Raw genomic sequence first — 18,011 nt, forward strand, 5'->3', positions numbered from 1 at the left:
TAGCCCTGGCTGGCGTAGCTCAGTGGATTGAGCGTGGGCTGCGAACCAAAGTGTCACAGGTTCGATTCCCAGTCAAGGTATATGTCTGGGTTACAGGCCATGACCCCCAGCAACCACACATTGATGTTTCTCTCTCTCTTTCTCCCTCCCTTCCCTCTCCAAAACTAAATAAATAAAATCTTAAAAAAAGATTTTATTTATTTATAGTCAGAGAGAGGGGAGGGGAGGGAGAGAAACATCAAAGTGCGAGAAAAACATCCATCGGTTGCCTCTCACAAGCCCCTTTGCCCCTTTGCCCCTTCAGGGACTTGGCCTGAAACCCAGCCAGTGCCCTGACCTGGAATCGAACCTGTGACCTTTTGCTTTGCAGGATGGCACCCAACCCGCTGAGCCATACTGGTCAGGGCTGTAGTTGAATCATTTTTATGAACAGCCCACAAGTAGTTCATGCATTGCACTGTTGATGGCTATTTGGGTTGTTTCCAGTTTGGGGCTGTTATGAATAATGCTGTGAACATTTTTCTGCATGTTTCTTGGTGAATGCAGAATGTAAGAGAAGTGCTTACATTTCTCTTGGGAAATACCTAGAAGTGGAATTGCTGGACATGGGTACAGCTATGTTTAGTTTTGGTAGATAATGCCACTGTTAGTTTCCTAGAGCTGCTGTAACAAATTACCACAAACCTAGTGGTTTAACACAACAGAAATGTATTCTCTTATAATTCTGGAGGCCAGAAGCCTAAAATCAGTTTCACTTGGCCAAAATCAAGTTTGTTCTCAGGCCCATTCTCCCTTCCAGGGCTTTAGAGAAGAATTTGTTCCTTGACTCTCTCTACTTCTAGTGGCTGCCAACAATCCTGGGTTTGTGGCTGCATCACTCCAATTTCTGTGTCTTTGTGGTCACATGTCCTCCTCTTCTGTCTGTGTCAAATCTCCCTCTGCCTCCCTCTTATAAGGATATGTGTGACTGCATTTATGGCCCACCTGAATAATCCAGGATAATCTCCTCATCCTAAAATCCCTACTTTAGTTCTGGCTGGTGTGGCTCAGTGGATTGGGCACCACCCTGTGAACCAAAGGGTCACCGGTTCAATCCCCAGTTAGGGCATATGCCTGGGTTGTGGGCCATGTCCCCACAGGGGGGTGCATGAGAGGCAACCAGACATTGTCTCTCTCTTTCTCCCTCCCTTCCCCTCTGTCTAACAATAAATGAATAAAATCTTTATAAAAAAATCCTTACTCTAATCACATCTGCCACATATAATTCACAGATTCCAGGGATTAAGCCGTGGACATATTTTTGGCGGACATTTTTCAGTCTACCATACTCATAAACTTTTTCTAAAGTGTTTATATCAATTCACTCTCCCGCCAGCACTGAGAGTTTTCTTTTTTACATCCTTGCCAATATGGTATTGTTAGACACTTTAATTTTGCCAGTATGACAGATGTGTGGTAGTAGATCATTGTGGTTTATTTTCATTCCCCCTGATGATTAATTTTTGCTTATTCTTGAATGAGGAATAGAAGGACTTTGGGTGGATAGAATGGACAAAAGTATTCTAGGTAGGTGGAATAGCATGCATAATGGTGGCAGAAAACATTAATTTAAATTGGGCAAGAGCTGTTTTCTTTTTTTAATTGAAAAAATAAATGCAATCCAGGCATGTGCCCCGACCGAGAATCGAACTGGTGACTTTTTGGTTTGCAGGACGATGCTGAACCCACAGAGCCACACCGCTCAGGGCAAGTGGTGGGTTTTTTGCTAGTTTGTTTGTTTGTTTGTTTGTTTAGTGATTGGGTTATATAAGTGGAATAAAACCAATGTTAAATAAGATGGACAGGGAAGGGAGAGAAGCCAGGAGGGGTGTGGCCGACTGGCAGGAAGCAGAGGGATCAAGGGAGTGGAACCCTCTGTGAGCTGAGGCTACAGGTGTGATGGCAGTGAGGGCCTGCCAGGCCTGGAAGGCGGGTGCTGGGATCAGAGTACAGGCTACTGGTTTCAAACACGCAGGACAGTAAGCACTGTGTTGTGGTCAAAGTTAGGGCTTTTTAATTTGGGACCCAAAGAGTCTGGTGTTGGCATCCTGGCTCTCCCACTTTGCTGAATGTCACCCAGTACTGTTCCCCCAAGTCATTCAATAATCCTTCACCAAGGCATGTATCTATTCTAGCTATTGGTACTACAGGGTGGCTCAGGCCCAGTCCCTCTCTGATCACATGATCTGAGTGTCCATGTGATCACTGTGGACATCTCAAAGGGGGCATGCAAGGGGCTGTGGGGACTCAACTGAGGCAGATCCCAGCTCTAAGTTGGCATCACAGAACTTGTCTTTCTTGAGGATTATGTCCTCAGGTTCTACAGCCCTCTGTCCCATTTCCTAAGTGACATCTCTTGACTCCCTGGTCACTTCCCATCATTCCTGAAGACTGTAGCACCTCCTCACAGACTTCCCACCCCAGCCTCTGCCATCCTGCTGGGATGCTTCACCTCCTGTGATGGTCCTCCTCCCAGTGACCTAGCCCCTCAGTCTCTTTCCACCTCATCTCTGCTCACCACCATCCCACTCCATCCATCCATGCCCATGGCCACGCCTTGGACTCAGTCATCACCTGGAGCTGCAGCACACGTAGCAAACACTTACTGAGCACTTACATCGAGTGCTAGGCACTATGCCAAACGGGTTACATGTGTTTACCCCTCACAAAACCTGTAAGGTGGGTATTAATATCCTTACTTCAAAGGTCAGGATGTATGCTTAGGAAGGTGAAGTCACTTCCCTGGGTGACATTCAGCAAAGTGGCAGAGCCAGGATGCCAACACCGGACTCTTTGGGTCCCAAATTAAAAAGCCCTGACTTTGACCACAACACAGTGCTTACTGCCCTGCGTGTTTGAAACCAGTAGCCTGCACTCTGATCCCAGCACCTGCCTTCCAGGCCTAGCAGGCCCTCACTGCCATCACACCTGTAGCCTCAGCTCACAGAGGGCTCCACTCCCTTGATCCCTCTGCTTCCTGCCAGTCAGCCACACCCCTCCTGGCTTCTCTCCCTTCCCTGCCCATCCAGAGCCTCATATGGGACCATCTGATCTCTCTCACTAGCTCTCTGAGAGCCAGGGTCCCAGTAGGAAACAGAGGGCACCACAGCTGGGATTTCGAAGATAATTTAATGAAGGGACTCTTTGCAGAGGTGTGGGCAGCGCTGAGCGAACCAACAAGGGAGGTGAAGGCAGCGGGAAGCTGTGACCACCCTTAGGTCCACATGAGCAAGGAAAGGAAATGCTGGTGTTACTGGAGCCCGGTGGGAGCCATGGAACATAACGCAAGTGGCACCGGAGATATGGAGAGCACAGCAGCTGCCAGAACCTTGGTGCTGACACAGAGCTGGGAGGAGGAGAAATATCCCAAATGACGCTTTCTTCTCCCACTCTCTAATGTCCTGCTGGTGCTTCCCATGGGGGACCCTCTTAGAATTCAGAGGGCAAGGGAGCTTGGTAGAGTAGGGTAGAGGGTGGGCCTGGACAGAAAAATGGGAAATGACCAGTACCTCCTTGATTCCCTTTGACCCTTGGCCTTCTGCCTCATCTGTCACCACATGGCGAGCCTTGGTCCAGGTGGCCGAGACCGGCTCTGAGAAGAACGGTGGCAAAGCCATGAACACAGGAGCTGCTCCAGCCTCTGGGTCAGCCTCCTCTCAGTCTCCACTCCCCTGTGAATGTTTCCCCACCCCACCCTTTCAGTCACAACAAGTAAAATTAAGGCTAATCAACTTAATCAATTTTCTTCAACTTCCTATTCAAACCTACACCCAGATTTACATCGCGTCTCCAGGCTCTGTTTTGGTCCACCCTCCCCACCCATGAGTCGCCCATCCCATCGGGACTTCCAGGATATTACTCCACCATTCTCCCCTTTTCTGTTTCAGCAGTCCTTCTGTCTCTCTCTTCCTTCTTAGCCTGAAAATTATCCAAGTTTCTGCCACCTTAAAAACTAACAAAAGACCTCTAGCTCCCTGCGCTCTGTGCCTGTTGTTTGTTCCCCTACTCATCTCATCCAAAATTCTCAAAGAGCAAGTATGAGTTAGGGTTCTTTGGCAGCAAGCAACAGAAACTGACCCTCGCTGATTCACTTAGGCAGGCAAGGAGTTTATTAGAAGGAAATGAGGATGGCACCCACAATGGCAGGGGAGACGGAAGAACCAGGCTTTGGAAAGGACTGGGACCAGGTCAGTGGCAGGAATGGAAGCAGCCGGAAGGAATGGCAGCTTCCGCAGGGTCCTGACTGCCACATGAATCAGGTCTAACCAGGTTCCGGCCTCCTGTCACGTAAGCTCATGATTCAGATTCCAGGGAGGAGCTTCTGATTGGTTCAGCTTGAGTCATGTGGCCTCCCCTTGGCCTGTGGATAGCTGGGCACTCTGACGGACAGTCTCATGGAGTCGTATCCGGTAGGCCATGGGTGGTCACTCAGAGAAAAATTAGGGCAATGTCATAGACGACGGGGAAATGGATGCTGGGCGGGCAGAAGCAGCGGGCCTCTGCAGAGCACTCCTGCTCTCCAGCCCTAGCCTTCATCTCCCATCGGAATCTCAACTCTCTGAAACCGTTGGAACCCAGCTTGGTAATGGCCTTTGCCACATCTGAGGACATTTTCCAGTGTTTACCTGCAGTTTTAACTCCATTGACCAGGACCAGTATTTCTCTCAAAAATCTTTTCTCCCTTGGCCTTTTCATAACAAATAACCAAAAACTTAGCCTCTCAGAACAACAGACATTTATTATCTCATAGTTTCTGCAGGTCAGGAGTCCATGAACCCCTCAGCTAAGGGGTGCAGTCTCTTCTTAAGGCTCCAGCTATGTGTGGAGGGGATGGCAGGGCACAGTTTTGCCCAGGGTGAGTAACTGGAGAAAGAAGCGGGCTGGGGGGAGTGGAGAAAGATGTGCCTATACATCTTTTTGTAACCTAAACTCAGAGATGATGTCTCATTACTTCTGCCGTATTCTGCTCATTAGAAGAAATCCAGCCCAAGTGCACAGGGAGGTGATCACACAGGGGCATGAGAACTAGGAGGCGGAGGCACTGGGGGCATCTTTAAGGCTGCCTGCCACTGCTTCCATGATCTAGCTCTCAAGGATCTCCTTCCTCCCTAACAACTCGTTCTCTGGTCCATGTAAGGTCTCCTTGTCCTCTGCCCACCTTTGAAGTGCGGTCCTTCCCGGGGGCCCCTTCCTGGGTCCGCAGCTCTTCTCCTTCTACATGTCCTTCCTGAGGGACGTCATCTACTCTCATGATTCTAACTATCACCTGTATGCTCATGTTGCCAAAATCTTCAGCCCAGATCTGTCTCCATGATACTGCACATGAATATACCCTAACATTGACTGTGGAACCAACATAGACAGCTGGGTGCAGGGCATGTCCCCTGGCCACCTCAGACTGAAGAGGTTTCAAAAAGACTTCATTGAATAAGTTTTGTGCCTCCTCCTATTTTCTCCTGGCCCCGTGAACGGCGCCTCCATCCATCTAGGCATCTAGGTGAGAAATGTGGCTGTCACGGCTCCCACCCTTACATCCAAACATAAAGCCTGCTGACTTGACTCACCTCAAGGTTTTTCACTCTTGTCACCTCCTCTGTTCCCATGACACTGATATCATAGTACCAGCCTTTTAGCACCTCTTGCCCAAGCTCTTGCAGCAGCTTCCTGATTTTTCCTGTCTCTCTTTTTGCCCCCTCAAATGCGTGTCTCAAAAACACCAAGTTGCCCTGATACAACCCCCATGGTCTCTGAGACCGAAAGATGCTCAATGACTGGGCCCATCCAGCCTCTCCAGCAACACCTTTTTCTCAGAGCTTGTGCGTTCGCAGCTCCACTGCCTGCCTGCTCACGGTTTGCTTTCCGCCACGTAGGTGCTTCAGAATATGCTGTCCTCTCTCAAGTTAATGCTCCTCCAACTTTGGAAGAACTATTTCCCTTTTAAAACTCAAGAAAATTTCCCCAGGCTGGGTTCGTGTCCCAGCACATTGTGTTGTTTTGATTTATCAATGTGTTTGTCCCTCCCACTGGCCCATGAGCTCTGAAGGGCAGCAACTGTACTCTCTCCCCCTTGGCATCCCCAGCACCTCCTCCCATGGAGGTGGTACTTACACAGGTGCTCCAGCTGTGTATATCGGTGCATGAAAGCATAAACTGGATATTTATGATAGCCTCAAACATGTGAGCTGGTTCTTGAAGTTGAATAGAATTGCCAGGGGGAGAAGGGTGAGAAGAACACTTTGGTCACCGGGAATGGCATATGCCAAAGCTAGGAGGTAAGAGGACACAGATTCAACGAAGTGGTGGTGGTCTGGTGTGGTGGTATGTAGTGTAGGAAGTGGGCAGTGACTGGAGGGGGAGGGGAGCCAGATATTGCGAGGGACCTGACAAGTTGGCCGAGGAGTTTGGTGTTTATCCTGTTGGCGATGGGGAGCCCTGAAGGAGTTTGAAGCCAGGGAGTGACTCGCTCAGAGCCAAGTTGTAGAAATAACACCTTAGTGGCCAGTGTGCAGGATGGACTGACAACGGGTGCCACAGGTGAGCAGAGGGTGCGGAGGCCTGAATGGGGACAGTGCAAGCAGGGAAGAGAAGAGGATTTGAGAAATATCAGGTTAAATTCTATGAAAGTACTGCTTTGTAAGAAAAAGCCTGTTCATGATTGGCAATTTTTATATCATTCATCTTTTTTTAAGATTTTATTTATTTTATTTTTTAGAGAGAGAAGGGAGGGAGAAAGAGAGAGAGAGAGAGAAACATCAATGTGTGGTTGTGTGGTTGCTGGGGGCCATGGCCTGCAACCCAGGCATGTGCCCTGACTGGGAATTGAACCTGCGATGCCTGGTTCGCAGCCCACACTCAATCCACTGAGCTATGCCAGCCAGGGCATATCATTCATCTTAATATTCAGGAAGGAAATGAACTGGACAGGATTTCAGGCCTGACTTGGGTGTGTGAGGAGCGGCTGCCAAGGCTGGAAGCTACCTCTCCGACCTGAATGCCGGATCGGAGGGAGGCACCTGTATGGGGAGAGGAACCCAGGCCTGGGGCGCATGGTGGGGAAGGGGGCCTGTTCAGGTGGAATGTGTTGGTTTTGAGGTGCCTTTGGGACCTCCAAGAGGTGGCTAGATATCTGGGTCTGAAGTGTGGGAGAGAGGGCTGAGTTGGAGACCAGTGTGGGGGCTACCAGCACAGGGAAGGCAGCTGTGGGAGAGGCAGTTCACCGGGGGAGAGCTGCCGAGACCCAGGAGGAGAACCAAGGGAGTGAGCTTCCTTAGATACAAAGAGGATTTTTTTTTTTTTGAGATCTAATTGGATGTGTTAAGCAATTCATGAATCGGGCAGCATCCCATCTAACAGCAAGCACCCCAAAGAGGATTTTAAACGCGGTCGTGGCCATCTACTGTAGAGAAGGAAAGTGGGCTAGGACAGAAAAGTCTGTTGGATTTAGCAAGGCGGAGGGCCTCTGCGAGAGGGGACTGCAATGGGAATGGCTTGGACTGAGCTCTGGAGGGACAGAGACTTAGGCCTGGCCTTGGGACTGTCCTTTCTTCCTAAGTAATGCATCACTCCAGCCACCAGGGGGCAGTGCCCACACAGAGTCCAGGTGGAACGGATTCGCTCGCGCCTGGGAGCTTGCGGCTAGGGGAGCTGGGGCGTCAGCCTGTTGCGGAGGTTGTTTCCTGATGGGGAGAGATGTCCCCCACGTGAAGGGAGCAGGGAAGACGTTCTGGAATGGCAGGGGAAGGGAGTCTTTTCCGTGGAGGGCGCAGGGGCAGATCAGAAATTTCCAGTTCTGTCTTGTAGTTTCCTTTTTGTGGGCCTTTTGGGGGAGCAGGTGAGGGTTATTCAGTGTGATGCTCCCAATAGCTATCAGGTTTGCATTTCGGACGTTGATTTTCTCTTCTCTCATTTCTTGGTAGTCCTACTTGCCTTCTATGTGTGGGACATGTTGGACTTCTTTCAGTTCTCGCCTGCTTCCATGTGGAAGTCCTTTCATGGGAACGCCTCCCCCCACCCCTTCCTTCAGGTCTTATCTCAGCATCACTGCCTCCTAGAAGCCCTCCCACACTGCCCTCTCGACCTCCTCTCGGCTCCTACAGAGCCCTGTGTTTTCTCTATCTCAAAGCTTACTGTTCTGGCTTTAATTGCTTACTTATTAATTTTTGTAGTATTGTAGTAGGACTTAAATATTGTACAGTAAGATTCACAAATTTTAAGTGTACAACTTGATTCACCGATTTCAAGTGTACAGTTTCTTTCTCTGTCTTACACACACACACACACACACACACACACACCCCGCACACAGTCCTGTAACCACTACCACAATCTTGATGCAAAATGTTTCCATCACCCCCACTCCCTCCTTGGCCCTTTGCCACAGTCCCCTCCCAGGCCCAGTGCCTCTCACCCCGATCTGTTTTCCTGTCACTAAGGCTTTGCTCTGCGTAGAATTCCACATAAATGAAACCCCACAGTAGGTAGTCTTCTGTGTCCTGCTTCTTTCACTGTGCTTCGGGGTTCGTCCTTGTCGCTGTATCAGTGACTGCTTGTTTCTTGTCTGTTCCCCCTGAGATGAGGCTCTTCTCTTGGTGAGGGCAGTCATCTCTGTCGCCTTTGTGTCTTCAGCTTGCAGCTCAGCCCCAGCGCATAGTTGTCTTCAGTGAACGTTTCGTAAACAGAACGATCTGGAAGAGCCACCCTGGGAGGGAGAGCTTCTGACCCCGGGATGCACATAAGGCAGGGCCCACCTGCAGGATGCCTGTGGCCCTCACCCAGCCCTCCAGCTGCTCCTTGGGTTCCTGGTTCCGTTTCCAGTTGGCCTGTCCTGGCCCCTTTCTAAGCTTCTTTCCTCCACTGGATCCTCAGTTCCCCACTCCTGCTCACTGCAGCTTCCTTCTGGCCTTTGGAAATCTCTGTCCCCTGGACCCCCACCCCCACTCCGCGGAGTCTGCCAGTCTCTCAGCTCCTTTTCTCACCTCCTCCAGAGCCCTCTCCTCTGCTCCAGGGCCTGGCCTGTGTGCCTCCTCTGTGCCCCAGGCGCCCATCTCTTGCAGGATGCTGGAGGCAGCTGGCTGTCCCATCCTGGGCAACTACATTATGCTTTCCCTTCTCTTCTCTCTTCTGCTGCCTGTCTTCCTTCACTCCCCACCCCACCTCAAACACTGTCCCATGGGAGGCCCTTGGAGGAATATCTAAATTTTGTACAGACCAGAAAAACCTCTACCTCCCTTCTTCCATTTCTCATCTCCTTCCTCCTCTTCCTAGTCCCCTTCTCTTTTTATTTTTTGACAACGAAAAGATTTGTTGATCAACTATCATATATACTGATCTTCTCTTTGTAATTATGGAAATATTCACAGCTTCTTCTATTCTTCTCTCTTCTTGGCACCTCATTCTGCACTTCACCATTGTCTAGTCAGTTCTCACTCCCTCCCTTCCTCCTCAGCCACCCTTCCTTTCTCTCCCACCCATTCCCCTCCTCCCCCACTGCTCCTGCCTGACCCACCCTCTCCCCATCTGCCTCTGTTCCCAGGGCTTCCTTCTCTCCTCCCTCCCTTCCCCCCTCCCTCCCTCCCTCCCCTAGGTCCCATTCCAGTTCCAGTTTTCTTCTTTCCCCTCCCTTCCTGCCCCACTCCTCTCCTCTGTCCTTTCCTTCTTTCCCTCTGTGTGCCTCTGTTTCCCTTATCTTACCTCCTTAATCCTCATGGTTGTAAGGGAGACCCAAGACTTGTGACCCAGACACAAAGGTGCACACACAAGCAGACAGGTGCCACAGATGCATGAAGAGACACACTGCATTAGTGAGCACGGCATCTGTTTGGAGGCATGTTTGGACACACACACACACGACTAAGAGTATTCATAGCTTCCAACATAATGCACTTGGGATAGGCCAAGTACATTACAGTACTGTTACTGTACATGTTTCCAAAACGTGAACAGGCAGGATGAGGAGAGCTGAGCACACAACTTCATTTGCACAGGAAGAGGTGTGCGCATGGGCACCCACACCCAGAGATGGCCCTCTCCTGGACTGCATGCACACACACACCTCAGAGGAGTCCAGTGCTTTGGGGATGGGGGCTCTTTCAGTAGCAGGGAGAGCATGCATGGTTCCCCTATGTTGTGCTCAGTGTGCTGCGTACATCTCTGCATGTGTCTGGTGCATGCACGTACACAGGCTGCGTTCATCTTTGTAGGGCGATGACTCACGGCTGGGTGGAGCCCCCCAGAGCATTTGGGACAACCTGCACGCACAGGTGCTTGAGCCACCTTTCAGATCTGCCTCTGGGAAGTACGTGAAGGATGTCAGCTTCTGCTTAAGGTGGATATTCTGGATGACTAAGAGATACCTGTCACATGGAGGCAGCAGACCACTGCTCCTCACTGTACTGTCCAGTAAGCATGTGACATGAACTTCACATGTATCAAACCAGCATTTCTGGATCCTGAATATCGGTACCCCTGTGTTTGCTGTGCACATAACTATCATGGACTTGGTCATTCTCAGAAGGGATGGGCCCTTACTATGTGCTGATCGTTTTAGGTGCTGGGGGTGAGGTAGAGGACCGCACGTCCCTGGCACCCCGCGTGGCCTGGAGCTTCCCTCCCATCGGGCGCCTGGGCACCTGCAGCTCTTCTGTGTAGCACGCACACCACAGGGCACTCAGGAGTCCTTCCAGGACACTCGTGGCAGGGCCCACTGTTCCTTTCTTGCTCCTTCCAGGGTGAGCGGATCCTGTGTGGTCATTCCAGACACCCTTTTGGAGTTCCCCCTTACTAGTGGGACCCAGGGGCCTTAGTAAGAAAAATCTCTACTTGTATTGTATGCACTCTGCGGTCTCCAGAACCTGCTTCTGGGTGTCCATCACGTTCCCACCAGGGAGGCTGCCCGGTCCACCTGCTTACTTCACAGGCACAGCCCTAGCGCTCTCCTGCCTTCATTGGTGTTGTGCACACAGAGTGGGTCCCAGGAAGCTGCTCGGGGCGGGGCGGGGCCTCACCCCTCAAGTCCACGCCCCGGAGCGGCGGTGAGCCCGGTTTGTGTGCAGGCGGCGCAGGCGGTCCCTCATTCACCTGTGTTGTGCACGCGCAGTGCGAAGCCCAGGGGTCCTGCTCTGCACGGAGGATACTAAGTGGTTCTGTCTCACACACGTGATGCACAGGTGCCTGTACCTACCTTGTGTGCACACGGGGCAGGGCAGTTGTTTCTTGAGTGTGTCTGTGCTGTGCGCACAGTGCGGGTTCCAAGAGGCTGCTGTCTGTGTACCCAGGGTAGTGGGTAGTTCCCTGTTATGCCCTCTACACAGGTCCCGGTACTTACTTTGTACGCCCGCGGGGTAGGCGTTTCCGGGATTTATTTCCGTTGAGTACCTGCAGTGTGAGTCCCAGGAGCCTCTGTACGCGTGGGCAGTTGGTGATTCTCGTGTTTCTTTCATGCATATGTCTCGAGGGGCCCGTGTGCCCACACAGTCCTCGGGGAGGTGGTATGGGCAACAAAGCATCGGCCGGCTGCAGCTGCTGAGCCGCGCCCGCGCGGCGCGCGCCCGTGTCCTCCTCCTCTTCGTCCCCACAAACCCCCTCCAGGTCTGGGTACCACTCCGCAGCCCCATCCTCCTGCCTGCACTGCCGCACCCCTGCCAGCAGGGGGCGGGAGCCACGTGCCCTTCCCGGACCCAGCGCAGACTTTCCTCTGGTGCAGGGTCCCTTTCCCCTCAGCTCCCTTTTCCTTCCTCTTCCTCCTCTGTCTTTCCGTGCCTGGCACAGGAGAGGTGCTCAGTGACAGGGTACTGCCTCCTCCCTCCTCGCTGTTCTTGTCTCCCCCACCTGCCCCTCTTCTCCCTTGATGCACCCCGAGCCCCACTTGTCCCTCTCCTGGTCTCTGCTGTCACCCCAGCCTATCCCTTTCTGCCTTCCCTTAGGCGACTTTGGTTCCGTCCCCTTTTTCCCAAGTCTCGTTCTTTACTTCCGACTCTCCCCTCATCTCTTGCTGTCTCTGTCTTGTGTCTCTTGTGGACCTCTGTCCACCGCCTCTTCTGGTGTCTGCCTCCTTCTTATCACATCTCTGTCTCCTTCCGGGTCTCTTCCCTGGCCTCTTGACGACTCTGTCTATTTCGTTAGTGGTACCTCGGCACCCCTGTGTTTCTCTGCACGACTTTGGCTCTAACTCTCCCTCTTGGGCTTTCTGTTTCTCACTGTCTCTGTATTTATTTTTGTCTCTTTTTCTGTCTTGGCTTCTGGGTCTCTCTTTGCACATGTCATTCTTTCTGTTTCCTAGAATCTCTCAGAATCCCTACATCGATTTCACTGTGCTTCTGTCTACATTTCACTCATCATCTGTCCCTGTCTCTGTGTGTGTGTGTGTCTTTTTCTCTCTGTCTCAGTCTCTGTATCTCTTGGTCTCTGTCAGTGTCTTTCTGGCTTTGTGCACGCTCTCTCTCAGTGGCTGTTCCTTCATATCTCTCTGATTCAGCATGTCTCTCTTATCTCTGTGTCTGTCTCTCTGTGCCTGTCTCTCTCTCCAACTCTGTCTTGCCTCTTCACTCCTCTCTTTCTGAATGTGGTTCTTTCTCCTGTCTCTGACTCTTGCATGTCTATCTCTCTTATCTCTGTCTCTGTCTCTCTGTCTCTGTCTCTCTCTCTCTCTCTGACTATCTGTATCTCTTGTCCGTGTGTCTTCTTCTCTGTGGCTCTTTCTTCTTTCTGGCTCTTCATCTCTCTCTCTCCAGGGACCTCTTCTCCTTATCTCTTTGTCTCTGGATGTCTCTGTGGTTCCCGGTGCCTCTCTCTGCTTTTGTTTCCCCGTCTGCTGCTCTCCACCTCTCTCCCACCCTGCGACCCCACTGTGCGTGTGCACATGCCTCTGCGTGTCTCTGGCTGGCCTCTCTCTGTCTCTGTTAGTCTCTCCCTGCTTCCATGTCCCCTCTACTTCTGCCCTTTTCCCCTACACTTTTCCTCCTTGTCTCTGTCTTTCTGGTGTCCCTTTGAGTCTCTGGGTCTTAAGGCCTCTCCCTGCCTTTGAGTTTTCTGCTGCCACCATCCCTCGATCTCTGTCCTGTGTCTACATGTTTCTCTGTGTCTCTGTATGTCTCTGCCCCGGGCGTCTCTTTGTCTCTTCCCCTGCTTCTGTGCCCTCTCCCCCTTTTCTCTCTCTCTGTCTCTGAATGTCTCTGGGTGTCTCTGGGAGTCTTTGGACCTTAGAGTGTCTCCCTGCCTTTGAGTCCCCCTCTGCTCCCCTCTCCTTCCCCCTCTGTCTCTTTCTGTGTCTCTCCGTGTCTCTTTGTGTCTCTGTGTGTCTCTGGCCCTCCGGGCTTCTGCTTGTCTGGGTGCCCCCTCTGATCCCTGCCCCTCTCCACTCTCCATCACTTTGTCCGTCGATTGCATCTCTGGGTATCTCTGCGTCTCTGTGTCTCTGTGTATCTCTGAGTCTCTGTGGGTCTCGGGCCTCTCCCTGCCTCCGTGTCCCCTGCGCTCCCCGCCCTCTCCCTCTCCCTCTCTCCCCCCTCGCTCTCTCGCTCGCGCTCTCTCTCTCTCTCTCTCTCTCTCTCTGAGCATCCTTGGGCCCGAGGTTGCCATGGGGACAAGGTGGGAGCCGGGGATGGCGCGCGCCTGGGCTCGCGCGGGCAGCTCAGGCGAAGAGCAGCGGCCAGAGCAGCGCCAGCAGCAGGCAGCGAGCGGGCGCGGGAGCGGGAGCGGGAGCGGGAGCGGGGGTAGCGTTGGCGGCGGCGGCTCCTCCTCGGCCATCCCCTCGGAGCCGTGCAGCTGACGCGCATGGCGAAGACAGCGGCGCCTACCGATGGGAGCAGCGGTAAGGCAAGGCGGCGCGGCGCAGCCGGGCGGGCGGGCGGGCGGCGGGCAGCCTCCTCCTCTCCCCAGCTCGCCTGCGCGCCTGCCCGCCCGCCCTCCCTTCCTCCCTCTCCCCTCGCAGCCCCTGCCCGCCCGCCCGCGCCGCGCTCGCCCTTCCATTTAAAAATCTTTAAAACTTTGCATATTAATATATGCGCTTTGCATAATCTGACCCGCGCTTTATTGATTGCAAGAAGCTTAATGCAGCCGGCTTGGCCTATTGCAGAGAGCTCTCCGGGCGGGAGCCGGGCGGGCGCCGCTCGCTCCGCACCGCGCTCCGGCTGCCGGCCGCCGCTGCGGCCCCGGTCCTCTCGCCTCCCTCGCGGGGCCCGGCGTCGGGGCTTTGCCCCCTGGCTGGGTATTTTTATTATTTGGGGGCGAGGGGGAGTCGGCTTGCGGTCGGTGGCAGCAAGGGAACCGAAGGAGAGATGTGCGTGGTGGTGGTGGGGGAGGGATGGGAAGAAATAAGGACGGAGAGAAGGGGGAGAGAAAAAGGGGAGAAGGGGCAAGAAGGACGGGGAAAGAAGAGGCGTGGAGCGGAGGTGGTGGGGAGAGGACAGAGCAGTCGGCTGAGGACGGAGCTGGAAGGATGGAGGAGCGAGCGGAGACAGAAGAGAAAGGAGCGAGGCGAGAGGAGCAGAGACTAGAGAAAGAGCCGACAGTCGGGAGCTGGCGGAGGAGACCAGGCGGTGGGCGTTCGTAGCTGCCGCCCCCAGGCCAAAAAAAACAAAAAAAAAAAAGGAAAAAGAAAGAAAAAAGAAAAAGGGCAGGAAAAAAATAATACCAATAAAAAGACGAAAACAAAACAACACATCGCAGCCTGGGCCACCGTATACAAAAAGAGCGAGCGCAGGGAAGACAGGCGAGGTGGCATCGGCTCCGGCGCTTTGGAGAGGCTCCCGGGGCTGGGCTGGATCCCCATTTTGGACCCAACATTTGGGGAAGGGGCGACTGGAGAAAACGAGGCTACAAGGGGTCAAGGCTGGTGGTGGTGCCGCCTGTTTTTCCCCCCTTTCCTGGGGGTGTGGGGCCGGTTTAGTGCGATGGTGAGGATAATGGTTGGCGACGCTGCCTGAAGCTCCCAGGCAAGCAGGGTGCATGGGGGGGGGGGGACAGGTAAGAAGGTGTAGGGAACTGGAACGGGCTGAGGGGGTCGGAACGAGGGTGCAGAGAAAGAAACGGGGTGTCTTGGATTGCCGGAGGGTGAAAGATGGGAAGAGCCGGCAGCCGGGATGGGGCGCAGCGCGGCGGCGGCGTCTCGGGCAGGAGGAAAGGCGGGCAGCGGAGCTCCCGGGTCCGGAGTGATGTTGGGGAGCCAGGGCGCGCCCCTCGGCTCTCCCGGCGAAGTCTGTAACTTGGGGAACCCCTCAGCTGCCTCCTCCGGCCTCTTTACTCCTTTCTCTTTTCTTCTTCTCCGGTCTTTCCTTGGCTCTTTTTTTTTTTTTTTTTTTTTTCTCTGTCTCCTTTGCCGGTTCTTCTTTCTCCCTGTTTTCTAGTTTTTCTGTTTCTTCCTGCTCTTGGTAAAAGCTCCCCCTCCAGTTTTTCTTTTTTTTTTTTTCTGTCTTCTTTCTCTCCACCCCTCCCTTTCTTTTTCTCTTTTTCCCTTCCCCCTTTCTTTTATTCTCCCTCCCTGCCACTCACCCCTCTATCTCCCTGTCCTTTCTATCCCCTCCCTCATCTCCATCTATTCATCATCACAGGGGCCTTGAAAAGTGTGCCAGGGAGAGGGGCTCCACGCAGAGACAAGAGTCCCCCAAGTTTCCCTAAGCCTAACCCTTATTCCACACCCCCATGTATTTCTACCCTCTTTCCCCTGTGGGGGGCTTGGGCCTGCCCTGGGGGTTCTAGCATGACCCCCTATTCCCTCTGGCCTCCCAGGGAAGTCTGGCTGGATGCTCACTGGGGCTGTGGGAGGGGGAGGGGAAGACCTTAAGAGAGGGCTCATGGCTGTGGACTCAGCCCCGCTGAGAAAGAAGGGTGTGGACAGGGAGGAACACGACATGGATGGCCAGCGGGAAGTGAGACGGGGTGGAAATTGGGGCTAGGGTCCACTTGAGAGGGCCCTCAGAGCTTTGGAACCCCAGTAAAAGATCCTAAGAGAAAGCATCTGGCCTGCTGACCACTCCCCACTTTCTCCCTCCATCCTGGGGCCTGTGGAGTTGGGGAGCTGGTCCTGGATTTAGACCCAATGAGCCACTTAACTTGGTAGCTTTTGGTCTCTTGCCACACTGTCAGGTAAATCTGCCCCCCTCCCTCAGGGTACAGGGGAGAGTGTAGCGGCGTGCGCGGTGGGGGGCTGGTGTGTGTAGAGTCCGACCATGGCGGCAGCGTGTGTGTGCACAAGGCCCGTGTGCATTGCGAGCGGTGTTCAGGGTGGACTGACTGTGTGCGGGGCTCGGGTGCCTCGGCGGAGTGAGGAGCCAAAGGCACAGTCATGGCAAGTGTGCTCAGCGGGGGGCCAGGTGCTGGGGTCTCCATTGTAGGCGATAGGTGTGCAGGAGGGAGTTGGCGTGTGTATTTATACTGGTCTTTCCCTTGTCTTGATGTTCATGGACCCCTTGCTACGTGTACTCTCAGAAGGCACTCCGGCTTGTGTGCAGCAGGCATCCACACGTGTGCAGGTCTGTGTGCCACGTCGTCTGGCATCGGTGTTGGGTGTGTGAATCCGGATGTGCAGCGTGGTTAGAGTAGAGGCTCGGCGTGTGTGCACTAGGTCTGAATGTGGTCTGTGTACGCGAGGGTACACGTTAAATAAGGTCATGTGTGGAACTACTGTTTCTGCAAAGAGCTATTATTATCGTTGTTGTTGTTCTCGTTAGGTGTCTCTGTGTGTCCTGGGTCAGAGGGAGGGTGGGTTTGTGTGCAGGGTCTGGGTGCAGTGATGAGAGACGCGCACAGAGGTCGCAGGTGGGTGGGTGGGCTTGAGAGCGTGCTTGCACAGCAACCCTGAAGCTGGATTCAAGAAACGATCCCCCCTCCCTGAAGTCAGCCAGCCCAGGGAAACCTTCTGTGGTTCTTCCGTAGTAACATAGCGTCCCGTGTCAGGGCCACAAGCAGGGTCTCCAGTTGCTAGTAACACGATTCTGAGTCTACTTCCTGATTTCTGGATAATGCTGGACAGAGGCCCATTGGTGCCCATTAGAGATATCCAGGTCCCCATCCCCCTCAGGCTACTGGCCAGCCCTCTGGCTGGTTGCAATGCCATCTTTGGGGGCCTCGGTTGCCCTGTCTACTTTCCGCCAATCTTTGCAGAGAAAATGGAGGGTGTCTGTGGCAGGGGCCATGGTAGGGAAAGAACTCGGTCACAGGGTGTGTGTGTATGTGTGTGTGTGTGTGTGTGTGTGTGTGTGTGAGAGAGAGAGAGAGAGAGAGAGAGAGGTACTAGCCTATATATCCTTAACAGTATGCTGGCCAGGTTTTTTCCAGTGGATCCATCGGGGGCCACCCCTAATCTCCTTTCTCGTTCATACACGTTCGCTCCTTGCATGCAGGGACCATAGGCCCAAACCCCCTCCCCACCAGTGTGACAGCCAAGCTAAGGACCCCAACCTCAGCACTCGACTGGATAGAGCTGTCCGAGTCCCGGCACATAAGCCTAGTGTGTGTGGGATGACCTGGGAAGGGGTCAGACGGCCATGCCAGGGGCTGTTTGGATCTTGGTGGGGCAAGGGAACAGTTCCCCTGTCTAGCATGTGCTGGTTAATTTACAGGGTTTTTGTTTTGTTTTGTTGTGTTTTGTTTTGTTTGGATTGAAATAGTTGAGAAACCAGGTGTGGAGAAATGCTGGAGGAGAGAATGGGTATGGGGTCTCCTCAGATTGGGGTCTGCTTTTTTCTTCCAAATATATATCACTCATCATTTTTCCCCTTGAGTTGGGTATCTCCTGGTCTCACAATAATGAGGACGATGACGCCCCTGCATCTGCCTAGCTCTTACAGCAGCCCCGATGGTGCTCCTTTCACAGATGGGGCTGAGGGGTCCCCATGATTCTCCCAGCCTGTAAGCCACCAAGCAGCGCTAGAGTTGAGGTCTTTGGACTCCTGGTACCGAGCGTGGTCTGTTCTCGGAGGTCTGTCCCCCTTCCCTTAGCTGTCCCAGCACCATTTCCTTTCTGTGGCTCTGCCCCC

The 18,011-nt window shown here is 53.3% G+C and overlaps 3 protein-coding genes across 3 annotated transcripts in view; 1 reads left to right on the forward strand and 2 right to left on the reverse strand.

Moving 5' to 3' along the window:
• The window catches only part of LOC118497666 (carcinoembryonic antigen-related cell adhesion molecule 21-like), an 834,765-nt gene that overhangs the window by 425,766 nt on the left and 390,988 nt on the right, over positions 1–18,011 (reverse strand). The window lies entirely within an intron of this gene.
• The window catches only part of LOC118497667 (carcinoembryonic antigen-related cell adhesion molecule 1-like), a 746,496-nt gene that overhangs the window by 420,571 nt on the left and 307,914 nt on the right, over positions 1–18,011 (reverse strand). The gene's annotated exons all lie outside the window — the stretch shown is intronic.
• Positions 13,726–18,011, forward strand: part of POU2F2 (POU class 2 homeobox 2) — a 77,864-nt gene continuing 73,578 nt past the window's right edge. The window contains exon 1 of the mRNA XM_036012831.1: positions 13,726–13,846. The gene's annotated coding sequence lies outside the window, so the exon portion shown is untranslated. The remainder of the gene's footprint in view (positions 13,847–18,011) is intronic.

The sequence above is a fragment of the Phyllostomus discolor genome, chromosome 12 (genome assembly GCF_004126475.2).
Source record: "Phyllostomus discolor isolate MPI-MPIP mPhyDis1 chromosome 12, mPhyDis1.pri.v3, whole genome shotgun sequence".
NCBI classification, from domain to species: Eukaryota; Metazoa; Chordata; class Mammalia; order Chiroptera; family Phyllostomidae; genus Phyllostomus; species Phyllostomus discolor.